We start from the raw sequence: 17,288 nt of genomic DNA, 5'->3' as shown, positions 1-17,288 counted from the left end.
TGACTGGGCAAAGAGACTGGGAGAAAGAACCGGGGCAGGGAGGAAGTGAGGTTGGACGTGGAGAACGCGCCGTCTACACAGAGGATTGGCTTCTTTTGCATCCATTCTTACCTGCCTGTTTCTGATTCCAAAGCATTGCAACTCTGTAGGATCCGCTCTTCCAGGGCTCATCAACTTGTTCCAGCTTTCAGGATGGGGGTCCCCTGGGGAAGCGACGTCACTACTAACACAAATACTGCCGTGTGAGTATTACTGTCCATGAGGAATTTAATCCAACACAAGTTAATGGACTCAGTACAGGAGTAATTGGATGTAATTCTCTGGCCTGTGTTACAGAGGATGTCAGTCTGGATGATCTAATAATCCCTTCTGATTTTAAAAATCTATGAATCCCCTTGGCATCAGTCAGGTAACAGTTCACGGAAAGGGCTTATTCCCTAGCCATGCCCTCAGCTGCAGATCTGGAGGATCTCTGTGGGGCTTTTTGAAGAGCCCACAGGAGACATAGGGAAGGATGCTGCAGAGGTAGCACTTCCTCCATCAAGGTGTCTACTCAAGGATCCACCTGTTTCATTCCCTGAGCCTTTATGGATGGAGGGAATAATTTGAACTCATGTGGTTAGGTAAGAGTAGAGAATGGATACATATTCTCAGTTAAGGTTTTTGATCATGTACTGCATGCATAGCAGTAAGATATCAACATATTACATTTATCTGGTAAATAATAACAAAAGAAAATAAATTGTGGGGAAAGTCCCATATTAAACATATGAGCAGCTGCTGGATTTAATTAGGCTTGGGTTGCTTTGAAGTGTGGTTGTAGGTTGCTCTGGATTTTCAGCTGGCCTTTAGCTCTTGGAAACTGGAAGGAAGACTCCATCAATGCTTTGGCAAGGGAAAACTGGGGCACAGAAAACAAACTTTGTGTCAGGAAGGCTGTGGGGGTTTTTTAATTGTTATGTCTGGCACCAGTGCAGAAAGGGTTAAAAAATGGCTTGACTTGCCACACGTCTCCGGCTTTCAGCAATTCACAGCTTCCTCAGTGAAGAGCTTGGAGGACACTCTGCTTGTGTTCAACAGCAGTGCAGATGGAAAAAATTGTACAGACCCCAGTCAGCTGCAGCAACAAGGTGAAATGTGGGGGGGAGGGGTTGAAGGGGTTGGGGGCATTGTAAGTTTTCTTTCTGTATCCTGTCGGGGGTGCCATATGTCTAACATTTTAACTTTTATAACCTCATGACATTCCTTTCTTTTAAAGAAAGGGAATTAAAAAACCAAAACTTCACCACAACCTCTTGAGAGCACATGGATTGCATTTCGCCACAGTAATCACTTACTGCAACAGGAGGCTGTGGTACCAGTGGGATATTAAACCCTCTCATGTGGCTGGAGCAGACTTGTGGGAGAGGGCTCAGGAAAAAATTACGAAAACATTTTCTCTTCTGCCCATTCCCCCTCCTTTCTTTTTTGAACCAGAATTTGAAAATTCATTGAAGCTTTGACATTTGAAAAACTTCACCCAGCTCTAGTCTGGGTTATATTAACTCTTGTATCCCTGACCCATGTCAGCGGATTGGGAGCCAGGAAATGAAAGCAATCCCTTATCAGCATTCCTGTGTGTCCACCTATCTGTACAGCTAAACAAAACGAACAAGGACACTGGTAGTCTGTTTCTTTAGGACATCCAGTGTACTACTGAAAATGTTCCTGTGATGAAAGGTAATGAACTCCACCCTGGTCACAGAGAGTGAAAAAACACCCTGAGCAGCTGTCAAGGTTCCTTCCCCACTCTGAACTCTAGGGTACAGATGTGGGGACCTGCATGAAAGACCCCCTATGCTTATTCTTACCAGCTTAGGTTAAAAACTTCCCCAAGGTACAAACTTTGCCTTATCCTTGAACAGTATGCTGCCACCACCAAGCGGTTTAAAAAAAGAACAGGGAAAGAGACCACTTGGAGATGTCTTCCTCCCAAAATATCCCCCCAAGCCCTACACACCCGCTTTCCTGGGGAAGGCTTGATAATAATCCTCACCAATTGGTACAGGTGAACACAGACGCAAACCCTTGGATCTTAAGAACAACGAAAAATCAATCAGATTCTTAAAAGAAGAATTTTAATTTAAAAAAAAGGTAAAAGAATCACCTCTGTAAAATCAGGATGGTAAATACCTTACAGGGTAATCAGATTCAAAACACAGAGAATCCCTCTAGGCAAAACCTTAAATTACAAAAGACAAAAAACAGGAATATAAATTCCATCCAGCACAGTTTATTTTACCAGCCATTAAACAAAAGAAAATCTAACGCATTTTCTAGCTAGATTACTTATAGATTACTTACTAACTTTACAGGAGTTGTAAGGCTGCATTCCTGATCTGTTCCCGGCAAAAGCATCACACAGACAGACCAAACTCTTTGTTCCCCTGCCTCCAGATTTGAAAGAATCTTGTCCCTTCATTGGCCATTTTGGGTCAGGTGCCAGCAGGCTTACCTTAGCTTCTTAACCCTTTACAGGTGAAAGGGTTTTGCCTCTGGCCAGGAGGGATTTTATAGCACTGTATACAGAAAGGTGGTTACTCTTCCCTTTATATTTATGACACGCCCCCCCAAATCACAGATAGGGTGAAACACTGGCTGTGATTTCTTCCTGGAGCTTTAGGAGAAAACAGAGTTAATAAGACACATGCACCTCTAAATATACTACTAACTGTATAAAGACTAACAATATTTTCCACATCTCAAGGATGATTTTAACCAGTTGATTCTTGGAAACTTTCATGGGAGAGTGCATCAGCGACTTTGTTAGAAGCTCCTGAGATGTGTTGTATGTCGAAATCAAAATCTTGGAGAGCTAAACTCCACCGAATAAGTTTTTTGTTATTTCCCGTGATGGTATGGAGCCACTGTAGCGCAGCATGGTTGGTTTGCAGGTGGAAACGCCGTCCCCAAACATATGGGCGTAGCTTTTCCAGAGCATAGACAATGGCATAAGATTCCTTTTCACTGGTTGACCAGTGGCTTTCCCTCTCAGACAGCTTCTTGCTGAGAAACACAACAGGATGGAATTCTTGATTCGGTCCTTCCTGCATTAAGACTGCTCCCACACCATGCTCGGATGCATCTGTGGTTACTAGGAACGGTTTGTCAAAGTCTGGGGCCCTTAGCACAGGGTCAGACATGAGTATCACTTTAAGCTGGTTAAAGGCCTTCTGACACTCTTCAGTCCCCTGAACTGCATTTGGCTGTTTCTTTTTGGTTAGGTCTGTCAGTGGGGTGGCGATTTGGCTGTATTGCGGTACAAATCGCCTGTAATATCCAGCCAAGCCTAAGAAGGATTGGACTTGTTTCTTTGACTTTGGGACAGGCCACTTTTGGATAGCATCCACTTTGGGCTGTAGGGGGTTGATAGTTCCTTGACCCACCTGGTGTCCAAGGTAAGTCACTCTGTTTAGGCCTATTTGACACTTCTTAGCCTTAACAGTTAGTCCTGCCTCCCTTATACTCTTGAAGACTTTTTGTAGCTGTTCCAGGTGTTCTGCCCAGGAATCCGAAAATATGGCCACATCATCAAGGTAGGCAACGGCATATTCTCCCAATCCCGCTAGGAGACCATCTACAAGTTTTTGGAAGGTGACGGGTGCATTCCGCAGCCCAAAAATGGAGCACATTAAATTCATACAGCCCGACATGTGTGATGAAGGCTGACCTTTCCTTGGCGGATTCATCTAGCTGTACCTGCCAGTACCCCTTGGTTAAGTCCAAGGTAGAGATGAACTGGGCCCGTCCCAGTTTCTCCAATAGTTCATCTGTGCATGGCATTGGATAGTTGTCTGAGTGAGTTACAGCATTGAGCTTATGGTAGTCCACACAAAAACGTATCTCCCCATCTGGTTTGGGAACTAGAAGCACTGGAGATGCCCATGCACTGCCAGAGGGGTGGATTACACCCATCTGTAACATATCCTGAATCTCCCGTTCTATAGCAGTTTTAGCTTGAGGAGACACCAGGTAAGGTTGGGCTCCAATTGGGTGAGTATTACCTGTGTCAATGGAGTGGTATGCCCATTCAGTCAGTCCTGGGGTGGCTGAGAATGTCGGCGCGTAGCTAGTGCACAGCTCCTTGATCTGCTGTCGCTGCATACGCCCAAGGGTCATGGAGAGGTTCACCTCTTCCACGCCACCATCATTTTTCCCTTCGCAGTAGACACCTTCAGGCCACTCAGCGTCATCTCCTCCCTGGGCTGTAAACTGAGAAACCTTTAATTCTCTAGAATAAAAGGGCTTTAGAGAATTAATATGGTACACCTTAGGCTTTTGGTTGGAGGTGCGGAATGCTATGAGATAATTAACAGCTCCCAGGCACTCTTGGACCGTGAATGGCCCTTCCCATGACGCTTCCCTATCATGGGCCTGGAGCACCTTTAAGACCATGACCTGGTCCCCTACTTTGAAGGAACTCTCTCTGGCATGTTTATCATACCAGGCTTTTTGCTCTTTTTGAGCATGCTTTTGGTTTTCGTTAGCAAGGGCTAAAGAGGTTCGGAGGGTGTTTTGTAGGTTGGTTACAAAGTCCAGAATGTTAGTTCCTGGAGAAGGTGTAAACCCCTCCCATTGTTGCTTCACTAACTGTAATGTCCCCTTAACCTCATGGCCATATATAAGTTCAAATGGTGAAAACCCTAAACTGTGATGGGGTACAGCTCTATAGGCAAACAGCAACTGCTGTAATACTAAGTCCCAATCATTGGAGTGCTCATTTACGAATTTACGTATCATGGCCCCCAAAGTTCCATTAAACTTCTCCACCAGGCCATTTGTTTGATGATGGTAAGGGTGGCAACCAAGTGATTCACCCCATGAGCTTCCCAAAGGCTTTCCATAGTTCCTGCCAGGAAATTAGTTCCTGCATCTGTAAGGATGTCGGCGGGCCAACCTACCCTGGCAAAAATGTCTGTTAGTGCCTGGCACACACTTTTAGCCCTGATGTTGCTTAGAGCTACTGCTTCCGGCCATCGAGTGGCAAAATCCATGAAAGTCAGTATGTACTGCTTTCCTCTGGGTGTCTTTTTCGGAAAAGGACCCAGAATATCCACAGCTACTCTCTGAAATGGAACCTCAATGATGGGGAGTGTCTGGAGAGGGGCTTTGACCTGGTCTTGGGTTTTTCCACTCTTTGGCACACCTCACAAGACCAGACATAGGTAGAAACATCCTTGCCCATTCCCTCCCAGAGGAACAACTTTCCCAAATGGTCTTTGGTTCTGTTCACTCCAGCATGGCCACTAGGATGATCGTGGGCTAAGCTAAATAGCTTTACCCAGTACTTAGTTGGAACTACCAACTGTCTCTGAGGATACCAGTCTTCCTGGTGTCCACCAGAAAGAGTGTCCTTGCATAAAAATCCTCTTTCTACAACAAACCTGGATCGATTAAAAGAGCTGAGAGGTGGTGGTTTGCTCTGTGCCGCCGTCCAAGCTCTCTGAAGGCTTTCATCTGCTTCCTGTTCAGTCTGGAACTGTTCCCTTGATGCTGAAGACATCAGTTCCTCATTGGATTGTGGACCTGGGCTTGGTGCCTCTGGAAGTGATGCAGGTGATGGGGCTGTTTCCATGGACTGTGAACCGCTATCCGCTGGTGCACTATGTTGGGGTTCAGGCTCCGCCTGAGCCTCTTGTATAGGGTTATCTGCTGCTGCCGGTGCAGGTTCAGTGGGGCCCTTTGGTGTTGGGGTTGGAAGTACTGGATTCAGTGCTGGCAATGGTTCTGGTGCTGGTTGTTCCGCCAGTTCCGGTTCTGAGACTGGCTCTGTCTGGGTCTCTGTGACTGGATCCACTACAGCTATTGCAGACATTGGCATGGGGTCCGGTTCCATCACCTCTGACCAGATCCTGGTAGAAGTTTCTGGAACAGAGCTAGGTGTGACAGCTTGCTTAGCCTGGCTGCAGGTGACCATTCCCACCCTCTTGACTAGCTTCACATGATTGGCCAAGTCTTCCCCCAACAGCATGGGGATGGGATAATCATCATAGACTGCAAAAGTCCACATTCCTTGGGCAACTTGGCTGTAGGCAAGTCAAAAGAGTTTGACTTGAAGGGCTGAATTGTCACTTGGACCTCTGGGTCGATTAAATTGGGGTCCACTAAGGAAGAATGGATAGCCGACACTTGTGCTCCAGTGTCCCTCCACGCTGTGACCTTCTTCCCGCCCACACTCACAGTTTCCCTCCGCTCTGAGGGTATCTGGGAGGTATCTGGGCCTGAGGACCTCTGGCGTGATACCAGTGCAATGAACTGTAATCTGTTGGGGTTCGTGGGGCAGTTGGCCTTTACATGCCCCGACTCGTTACATTTAAAACATTGTCCAGCTGACGGGTCACTGGGGTGAGGTGGGTTGCTGGAGAACGGTGTGGCGGGACGATAAGGTGTCCGGAGTGTTCCTTGGGGTGTAGTTGGGGCCTTGGGCTGCCCCCGGTAGAAGGGTGTGGTCTGAGGGTGTCCCTTCTCGTATGCGCTCCAACTGCGACCAGGGTTGTTTCTCTCTCCTCCCTCCACCCGGTTTGTTCTGGTTTGCCCCACCTCTCTGGCAGTCTGGGACTGCTCGTATGGATCAGCATCAGAAGCAAGACTTTTTGCTGAGTCCATTTTCTTATCCCATAAACACTGTTTTATATCCTCCTTGGACATAGTCAGGAATTGCTCCTGAGTCATCAAATCACACATTCCTTCAAAGCTAGTTACACCCCTTCCTTTGACCCGTTTGATCCTTAATCTGGTTTATGTAAGCCACATTACTTAGTCCAGGTCCTCTCTTAAGGGCTCTAAATTTTACTCTGTAAGTTTCAGGTGTAACTTGGAATTTTTTTAAAACCAAATCCTTCAATTTATTATAGTCAGAAACCTCCTCAACAGGCATCTTATTGAATATGTCCAGTGCTCTTCCAGTCAATTTTGCGACCAATGTGGTCATCTTGTGAGCTTCAGGAATTTGATGGAGTGTGCACAGTCTCTCAAAGGTGAGAAAATATTCAGTAATATCACTGGATTCATCATACTGTGGACATAGTCGCTCCCATTTGTGGATTGGTGGGGAAGGATTGTTAGGGTTATTCGGTATATTCTTCTGAGCCTTGGCCTTCTCCATCTCCAGTGCATGCTTCCTCTCTTTTTCCTTCTCCTCCATTTCTTTAGCCTTTGCCTCCTCAGCATGCTTCCTCTCTTTTTCCTTCTCCTCCATTTCTTTAGCCTTTGCCTCTATTTCTCTCCTGTGGGCAGCTTCCCTTCCTTTTTCTTTGGCTGCTTGTGCATCCATATCCATCTGTCTGAGTTCTACTGGTCTTTCATGTTCCTTTTGTCTTTCCTCAGCCTCAAATCTGGCTAATTCCAGCTTCTGTTGAACATTGCATTCTGTCATCCTAACCTCTCTGTTTTTAACTAACTTTACTCCCGAAAGTTAGAAAGAAAACAAAAAAAACCTGGCTTGTAAAATTTTGCTGTGCTGTAACCTGATACCTTTTGTCTTTGATAGCTGTTCTCAGCCTACAGAAAAATCTTTTTGTTATGCCTGCTGCTCTGTCCCCCAGACAGAGAGACAGAATCAACAGCTGCAATCACCTTTTACAGAACCCTTTAAAATTCTGCTGTCCTTCTGGTTCAAAATGATCCCACCGCTCTGCCATCATGTCAGGGTTCCTTCCACTCTGAACTCTAGGGTACAGATGTGGGGGCCTGCATGAAAGACCCCCTATGCTTATTCTTACCATCTTAGGTTAAAAACTTCCCCAAGGTACAAACTTTGCCTTGTCCTTGAACAGTATGCTTCTACCACCAAGCGATTTAAACAAAGAACAGGGAAAGAGACCACTTGGAGATGTCTTCCTCCCAAAATATCCCCCCCAGCCCTACACACCCCCTTTCCTAGGGAAGGCTTGATAATAATCCTCACCAATTGGTACAGGTGAACACAGACCCAAACCCTTGGATCTTAAGGGCAATGAAAAATCAATCAGGTTCTTAAAAGAAGAATTTTAATTAAAGAAAAGGTAAAAGAATTACCTCTGTAAAATCAGGATGGTAAATACCTTACCAGGTAGTCAGATTCAAAACATAGAGAATCCCTCTAGGCAAAACCTTAAGTTACAAAAGAACAAAACCAGGAATATAAATTCCATCCAGCACAGCTTATTTTACCAGCCATTAAACAAAAGAAAATCTAACGCATTTTCTAGCTAGATTACTTATAGATTACTTACTAACTTTACAGGAGTTGTAAGGCTGCATTCCTGATCTGTTCCCGGCAAAAGCATCACACAGACAGACCAAACTCTTTGTTCCCCTGCCTCCAGATTTGAAAGAATCTTGTCCCTTCATTGGCCATTTTGGGTCAGGTGCCAGCGAGGCTACCTTAGCTTCTTAACCCTTTACAGGTGAAAGGGTTTTGCCTCTGGCCAGGGGGGATTTTGTAGCACTATATACAGAAAGGTGGTTACCCTTCCCTTTATATTTATGACAGCAGCAAGTACAGGCTCCCGGCAACCTCAGTGGCCGAAACGGGACTGCTTTAAGAGTGAGTGGCTATATGTACAGAAAGCCATTGAACTTCAGAGATGTTACAGCTGTCTAATAAAAGGCAGGCTGATACGCTTGTGTATTGGGGTTTAAGAGTGTCTTCCCCCTAGACCTTGACATGTGCATATTCTATTAACTGGCCATATTAGTTTTTGTGTATGTGTTCAGTTGACACGTTTTATGGGATCTACTGATGAAAACTCTGTATGAGAACAGGTGGCTGTTGTTATTTGCATTTAAATTACTAATTTACTAAATTAAATTTCTTTTAAAAAGATTTAATAGTAGCCACTGGAGTCAGTAGGTATCAACCACTTGTCTTGTGGAATAGTAAAACCTTCTGTAATCCTGACCCATGTCATCTGACCAGAGCCAGGAAATGAAGACCATTCTCATAACAGCACAGATTTATTGCATTTATTCACCCTTCCTTGCTACTGCCTTTCTCGGTAGCAGACATGCCAACCCATGGGAAAAAATGCAGAAATTGGACTTATTTTTGGCATAATTGGCTTGTGAGTTGCTTGTTGGCTCGTCTTTGGCTAGTAGCTTGTTTGGCTTGTAGCTTGTTGCTTGTAGCTTGTTGCTTTTTTTTTTTTTTTTAATTAGCTCCTGGCAAGCAGGGACAAGTGGGGCAAGCAGGGCCAATCGGGGGAGAGAGTCAGGGGTGCACAGCACGCCCACCCCAGTCCCAGACTGCACGCCAGGGGTATCTAGTCGCATAGAGTGTTGGGGTTCTGAGGGATTGGCTTGTTCTGGCCTTGTTTTGAAACGGGATTAGCTTGATTTTTGGCTTATTGTGAAAGCCGGGGTCCTTATTTACCACGCGAAAGTTGGCAACTGTGCTCGGTAGTCCCTTATTTGCTTTGTACGATCCTTTGCTCCCCAGAACAGCTACTGATCACACATGCGCTTTACTGAGACTGTTGGACACGACACTTGCAAAATGCAGTGAATCGGTAGCATGACTGATTTGAAAAAATGGTGTCTGTTGTTCAGCCTGACATTCTGTGGTCAAGGGGGCTGGAAGGAGGGGTGGAAGAAATGAATGGAAAGAACAGCAACGCTCCTTGTCTTGTAAAATGCAGATTTCTTTGATTTTTTTTCCAATTCCTTGATGTCTATGTTTTAAAGTCATCATACAATCCTGTGCACTTTCATAGAACAGTTATTCAGTAAATGGTTTCCTGAAGTAAAATACAAATTCACAAGAAGTGCTGATGGTGCGAACACCTGGTTTTCTAATAACTTTTAAAGCAAAATATTATTTGGTGGTCTCTAAGGTCTGTAATGTTGATTTTTTTTAAAAAGAGATTACTTCCCTGTGTAAAGTGAGACTGTAAATTATCATACTGAAAATGGTTGCTAAATGTGGAATGATCTCTCCTGAGTAAAATGAAACTTTAATTAATACAGCTAGAAGCCAAGGGGAGGGAGGTGGTGTGTGGAGGGCTGGTAACAGGGCAGTGTGCAGGGTAAGTCAGTATAAAATGGAAAGAAGTAGGACAAAAGTACATGGAATTAAGAAGTCTGCTAAACCCATGACAGGGCTGTAGCAAATGCACTCTGGGAAGCGAAGCCTTATAATTCTAATGGATACTACAGAGAGCCACAGCTATCAGAAGTTTTTCCGTCTCACATTGTACTTCAGGGGGAACCGGACATTTTCTGGTCCCTCTGAAAATCCCTTGAAGTAAGTCAAATCCATCAACTTAAATGTCACTTGAAAAATAAAAGGCAGAGCACTAGTGTAAAGTGTGTGTCGTGAGATGTACTGGGTTTGAGGGTTTTTTTTAGTAGGTCACTGTGTTTTGCACCATCTCAAATTCTTCGCAAAAAGAAAAGGAGTACTTGTGGCACCTTAGAGACTAACCAATTTATTTGAGCATAAGCTTTCGTGAGCTACAGCTCACTTCATTGGATGCATTCAGTGGAAAATACAGTGGGGAGATTTGCTCAAATAAATTTGTTAGTCTCTAAGGTGCCACTAGTACTCTCTTTCTTTTTGCGAATACAGACTAACACGGCTGCTACTCTGAAACCTGTCAGATTCTTCAATGGTTTTCAGTAGAGTGCATTGCAGTAGTCTAATCTCAAGGCGTCAAGAATATGGATCACACTAGCATGGTCCGTAGCTGAAAGAGAAGGTTGCAGCCTCCAAGCCAGACATAAATGAAAAGAGGGGACAACTCACTTTTGTTGAGTATTTCAGGCTCATCGGATGAGAGGTATATTAACAGCAGGATGTGTGCGCTGAAGCTGGGCAGATTTTTTTGGACAAATAATTTATTTGGTGAAAAAAGGAGTTTGGGGTTGATCAAAACAATTTATGAATTCAGGTCAATTTTGATGAATAGTTTTGTCTGAATTTTTTTTTAGAAAGATCAAAATGTTTTCTTTCGATATTTTTCAAAGGAAATGTTTTGACTTTGTTTGACTTTACATTTTGTTTTCAAATTTAGCTACATCTAGTTTAAAAAAACAAAGGGGTAAAAAATGTATCCAAATATAAAATGCGGGGGGGGAATCATTTTGGGTTAAACAAAATGAAAATTGAACTAAAAACCCCCAATTATTTGCTCAGCTTTATTCTGTATTAGCTGTCTATTAGAAAGCCTTCTTATTTTTTCTGATTGAGAGGTTAGTATAGCAGTAAAGGTTAACTGATTACAGTAACTCCTCACTTAATGTCATGCCGGTTAACATTGTTTCATTGTTATTTGCTTGGAACCAGGGTGGACCAGCAGCCCCCCATCAGCTCCCCTAAGTTCCCTGTGCGGCAGCAGCCCAGCAAGCTATCAATTGCCCGGCAGTTCAGGTGTCCCTCCCCCCACTGCCATGTGCTGCTCCTGCTCTCTGCCTTGGAGCTGCTCTCCAGAGCCTCCTGCTTGCTGGGTGGGAGGTGGGGGGAGGAGGACAAATGTCAGGGTGTCCCCCTCCCCTCGCTCCTGCCCCCCACTCCTGTACCCTATTTCCACAGATCAGAGGGGGGACATGACAGGGCTCAGGGTGGAGGGAGCTTGCTGGCAGCAGCTGCTGTCTCAACTTGCTGATCTACGTAAAAAGGAGTGTACTTAGAGAGGGGTCAGCGTACTTAAAGCGGCAATGCGCATCTCTCTCTCACACACATGGTGTGTGTCTCTGTCTCTCTCTGCCATGCTGTCTCCCCTCCCTCCATTCGTGCTGCCTTGTAGAGTGTGAGGCTACATTAACAACAGTGTGTTAACCCTTGAGGGCTCAGCCAAGAAGCTAGTTCATCATTTAGCATTAAGGCATCCCCTGGGAAATATCCCACCCTCTGACTCCACCACCTCAACCAAGCTTCACAATCATCATTGCTGTGTACAGTATTAAACTGTTTGTTTAAAACTTATACTATGTATATGTGTGGGTGTGGGTGTATGTGTATATATATATATTCCCTGGAACCTAACAGCCACTATTTACATTAATTTCTTATGTGGAAATTGGATTCGCTTAACATCGTTTCGCTTAAAGTAGCATTTTTCAGGAACATAACTGCAATGTTAAGCGAGGAGTTACTGTACCTGAAAATCTCAGTGAGTCAATGAAGTTCTTAATGTTAGAGCAGGAGTTGGGGCGGGAGAAGGAAGCTCTGGAGGATGCTATCTTTTTCACAGAAACCATCAACTTTGTACACCATAGATTACTGGAGTCAGTTCACTAAAAAATTCTGAATGTACTGCAGTCTCTGTGTCCACACCATTGGTTTTAACAAGTGTACATGCTGCCAGTGGTATGACCTGCGTTTGAACAGCTGTTATCCAGCTAGCGTATAACTCAATGGACTCCAAAATTATGCAATGGTGTTCAAGAGTATAATTGTCGACTTCTGATTGTCACAAGGTCTTGTTGGCTTTAAGTACCTGCTAGAAATATACGTGGATTTTGTAAATTATATACTTTATTCCACATGTAGACCTCTAGACGGTACCTTATTACAATGATGATCCTTCGGGCAAGCACAATAAGCAATATGAATGAACTTTCTATCACACTAGCCTAGTATTTAGGGTGGAAACACCCTGGTGTGGATGCCTGGTGCAAGGCCTTCCTCACCATTTAAAAAGGGCTGAGTAAGAAAGGTTATAGGGAAAGCTACCATGAAGTGTGCCCCCCACCCCACACACCATGGTGGATGATTAGACTTAGGGGATAAGTGGGGGAAGATCCAGCAGATGCATAGCTATGTGGATTTGATTGCCCAAAACACAACATATGAAGCTCAGAGAGGTAGCAACTGGTATTCCAATCAGTGTTCATTCCACTGCAAGAATGTGAGCAGTCTTACAGCTTTATATTTTGTTAATGTATAATGAACAAATTAGAAGTATGTTAATTGTTGGTACACGATATGTACTGGATTCTTAAGAAATAAATATATTAGGAAGCCCTGGAAGAGAGAGAAGATAAAATACAGAAAATTCTGACTTAACCATACATCACTGAACTTTGTAAAATTACAAAAATATGGGGGAAATGTACAGCAATTAGAGAATGAATTATGGGAATAGCATGAAAACTCCCCAATAGATTCTTGGGTATCACTGCTTTATACAAACAAATTTGTGTGTAATTTCTTTTCATGTGCAATTTTATGCTTTGTAAGGCAATGAAAATGACAAAAGATCCCTAAGATTCGTGAAGGGACTTACCTGAGCAAACTACATTACTGACAGAGTTCATTAGCAGCATCTGAATCTTACTAAGACTTTTCAAAAGAAACTGGAGACCTTGGATAGATACAATGGAATAAAATCGACTAATTTTATTAACATCTGAATACAGTGGAAGGATTAAAGCCCGGCCAGATGTAGCTTGAAACTTTGATTCTCCATGTTCACTCATTTTGAAAAAGGATGCTTCTATTTTCGGCACAATGTCATCTTTTTTTCAAGCTGCCAACCTGGTGTCATGTGCTTAATTTCAGCAATGTATTTGGACTTCTCAGGCCTTGGCTGAAGAGTTGTCATAGGTATAGTCCAATGCTGCATTTGATTTTTATTGTGACTATTATATTATTATTCTGCACAATATTCTCAAATTATATTATTCTAATGAATAGCTCAGCTTAATACCATTTTGAACTTGGGCCACTGCCTGCATGAGACAAATTTTATTTTGACTCAGTTCAATTAGTCTTCTGATGCAGTCATAGCCTCTTCTATCAGAGCACCAATAAAACACTGGAAATGGATATCCTCTTTGACGTAGTGGGATTGCTTTTCTTTTCCTCTTTTGGCCCAGATCTATTTTTGAAAAGTAACGTGAGAAGCTCAAAAATTGATGTGTATGACTGGGAGAGAGAAGTAAAGGAAGGAAGAGAGCAGCGTGAAACTGGGAACAGAAAAATGGGTTCTGGAGAGAATTGTTATCCAAAAAGTACATAAAGCATCTCCGAGGGATTCAACTTTAGTACTGCAATGGTACCATGCGAATGTGATGCAGTAACAGGTATCGCAGCAAAAAGGACATCTGGATTATATTAGCTGAGAAAGAAATGTAGGCCACCGTCTTAGTTGGTGTAAATCCACATTGCTTGTTTGACTTCTCTTGAGCATGCTGATTTACACCAGCTCAGGTTGTGTCCAATAGACTTGCTTCCCAGATAAGCCTGCTGGTATAATATACTGTAGTTGTAAAATAATTTAGTTACCTACTTTAATAGGTCCTCGATATACTAAACATTCTTGGCACATCTATGGCATTTACAGTTTGAGGTTCTCCTGGCACTTTACAACCATGAATTTAATCAAATCTCTCAGGTAGGTATTAGCCCATTTGGCAGTTGAAAGGCCAGAATACTGATGGTGCAGTACAAAGCAACTGTACAGCACTAGAGAATCTAGACGTTAATATATACTGCCTTAGAGATCCTGTGTTTGTGTTTAATCACTCTGGCTGTCATGATCTCAGCACTCCAGAGGCCCACCAATGTGCTAGCACATGTACCATCCATAAATGTCATAAATCTTTCATTGGCACTCTGTTGGGTGTAAATCGGGAAAGAATTTGACTTGTTAGCTAGCAAATAACTGTTGTATTTAAGTCCATAACACCCATGTTGGCTACTTCTTGTGTGAATATTAGGTCAAAAATTGGCTTCGCTCTGTTATGTATACAAGTCACTTTTGGGATGGTGGGGGAAAGAAGGATCTTCAAAGTACTCTTTTGGTTTTCCTTCTCATGGTCACAAAGAATATTTTCCCCCTAATAAAATAATCTGGATTTCCCAGGCCAGTCTATTGTTCTGTTACTTCATCCTTGATTGCCAGCCTTCAAATAGCAATGCCTGAATTTCCAAATCACTTACTTTATTATGAAGAACTTATAGTACCTGAATCTCTTCCAGGAACTCTGGGACGGATGTGGCATGAAATGTGAGAGGGGCAGAAACAAAAAAATGGATGTTGTGTAGTCCCTTCCAATTTACTTTCTTTGAGACCCAGCTGAAATTGGAAAAGCCAAATTGAGCTGCAGTGTACCAGATGAGTAACTATAAACATCCTGCCAAGGTCTACCACAGTTTTTTGCATTCCAAATATAATTTGTTACTATAGAAGTCTTATTTTAAGATTTGTACAATAAAGTCTATTGCAAGTAATTACTACTTGATCTAATATTTCAAAAATTAAAATTAAAGGGACTACATTCTCTGAAATCAGTGAAGTTACATTAGCAGAGAATTTACATCGAGGACTGTGAAACTTTACTGCCTAATACTAATATCAGGGCTTAAATTCAGCCAGAGTTGTCTGGAGCCGAGGTCCGGTAAATATTTTCAACCCCCTGCAGTTTTCATAGCATGTTGGAGGGAGGGAGAAGGGCGTGGGGGGCTCAGGGAAATACTTTTGAGAATTTAAGCCCTAGTATTAACATTAAAAAGTATTTAAAAGCCCTCTGAAACACTGCTTCTGTTCCAATGTTGAGCAGTGTCATGGCTTCTAAATAAAGAGAGTCCTTTAGTTTCTAAAAGTTTTCATTTCTGGCTAGATAGGTGGTGTCTGTGATGTTACACTCCATATGCTTTATGGACATATGCTTATAACTTGGATATGACATAACCGAGATATTCTTTATGCAAGATGGGTCTTGTAAGGAATCATTGGAAAGGTTATGATTTACTGAATGTGATTATCCAATTTGTATGCAAGTATCATACCTAAAGTTAGGAATATGGACTACATAACAATTACAACTGGGTGTGTATTGGGAAGACACCCACCAGACGTCTGGGTAAGAGGTTGTGCATAACTTCCTCCACATTGAGGGTGGAGGTGGATTTCATAATATATCTTTAGGTCTGCACTCCAAGGGAGGTGGATACCTGAGTGCTGGGGCAAGTACCTTAAGCTGAGCCTTCCCAGAACTGATCTCAGTGTCTGTGTCATTCTGCATTGGGTGTGACCCTGCCTGTGTGTGCTGGAGGAGGCTTAAGACAGGTAAAAAGGGTGCCCAGGCTGGCATAACAGGCAGGCTTAGCAGTATCTCAGCACATCAGGTGACGTCCTAAGAGGGGCAATCTGTCACAGTGTCCCTCTTTAACTATTCACTAACAAGCACATTTTGTGGCAACAATTCTTTCTTAAAGCTTGATCCAAAACCCACTGAAGTCTAGGGGAGTCATTCCATTCATTCTAACAAGCTTTGGATCAGCCCTTTAAAGATGATCTTCTTCTCCTCAGGGTTAGGATCAGCCCTATAGACTCCTATCAAGCCTCATGCATCTTCTCTACATGATTCTAACTGGAAATACACTAAACCTCAGGGAATGATACACATAGCTGAAAAAAGGCCAAAGGACTAGGAGGATATTGTGTTACTGATCAGACAGGCTGTGCAGCAGGAGTCCTAGCATGCTCATTGTTTGGACAGAAAAAGATTTTAAGCCATTGTTTGATTAAATCTGTTTTTTTAAGTGCTGGCCTGAGAAACCAGCTGATGCTCACAAAAAGAAATGAGAACCCTTCTGAAATGTCCATATTACTACCACAGGACTAAATAAACTCAGTTCTCCATTCTTGGTCTTTTCAATAAATGCACATAGACTCACATGGTTTAAATAACATTCCCTTCTTGGGATTTGGTTTGCTAACAAAACATAACAGATAATGTCAACTGAAATAAAAATCTTCCAGACTTTGTCTGGAGGCTCTTCAGTTCCTTCTAAAAATCACCTCTTTCCTACAGGCTTTACAAGCTGGGGCTGCTTCTCTTTCCCCCTGCAGGAATCCTACACCAAACTTTCACTTGGAGGATTCACTTCCAGCTTCTTCCCCTGACTCTAGGTCTCCTCTCTGTCTGAACAAGCTCCATATAATAGAAAGCACTGCCAAAGGGCTTCTGTCACATAATCTTTGGCCACCCAACTCTGCTGCAGGTCAGAGCTTTGAAAGAAGGCCCAGGACACTCAAATGTGCCAAAGGATCAATACCCAGCTACAGAATATTATTGTTACAGGAGCAAATGCTTAGGGCCCTGCAAATCTGCAGATATCCACTTCATATCCTCAGATATCCATGGACCATGTTTGTAGATCATGGATTGGATGTGGATACAAATTTTGTATCCGTGCATGGCTCTACAAATGCTGTCCCCAGTCCATGGACATGAAAATCCCCTGTTGCAGTGGAACTGGTATTGCTGTGCTGTGTAAGATACGGAGGTAGGATGCAGGAAGCTTGAACATGAGTTCTGAG

The 17,288-nt window shown here is 43.2% G+C and overlaps 1 long non-coding RNA gene across 1 annotated transcript in view; it reads left to right on the top strand.

Annotated features, from left to right (window-relative positions):
* LOC141981549 (uncharacterized) overlaps positions 1–17,288 on the top strand; it is a 142,224-nt gene that overhangs the window by 107,554 nt on the left and 17,382 nt on the right. The gene's annotated exons all lie outside the window — the stretch shown is intronic.

Source organism: Natator depressus, chromosome 2 (genome assembly GCF_965152275.1).
Source record: "Natator depressus isolate rNatDep1 chromosome 2, rNatDep2.hap1, whole genome shotgun sequence".
NCBI lineage: Eukaryota > Metazoa > Chordata > Testudines > Cheloniidae > Natator > Natator depressus.
The sequence above is the reverse complement of the archived record's forward strand: the minus strand, read 5'-3'. Positions and strand labels throughout refer to the sequence as shown.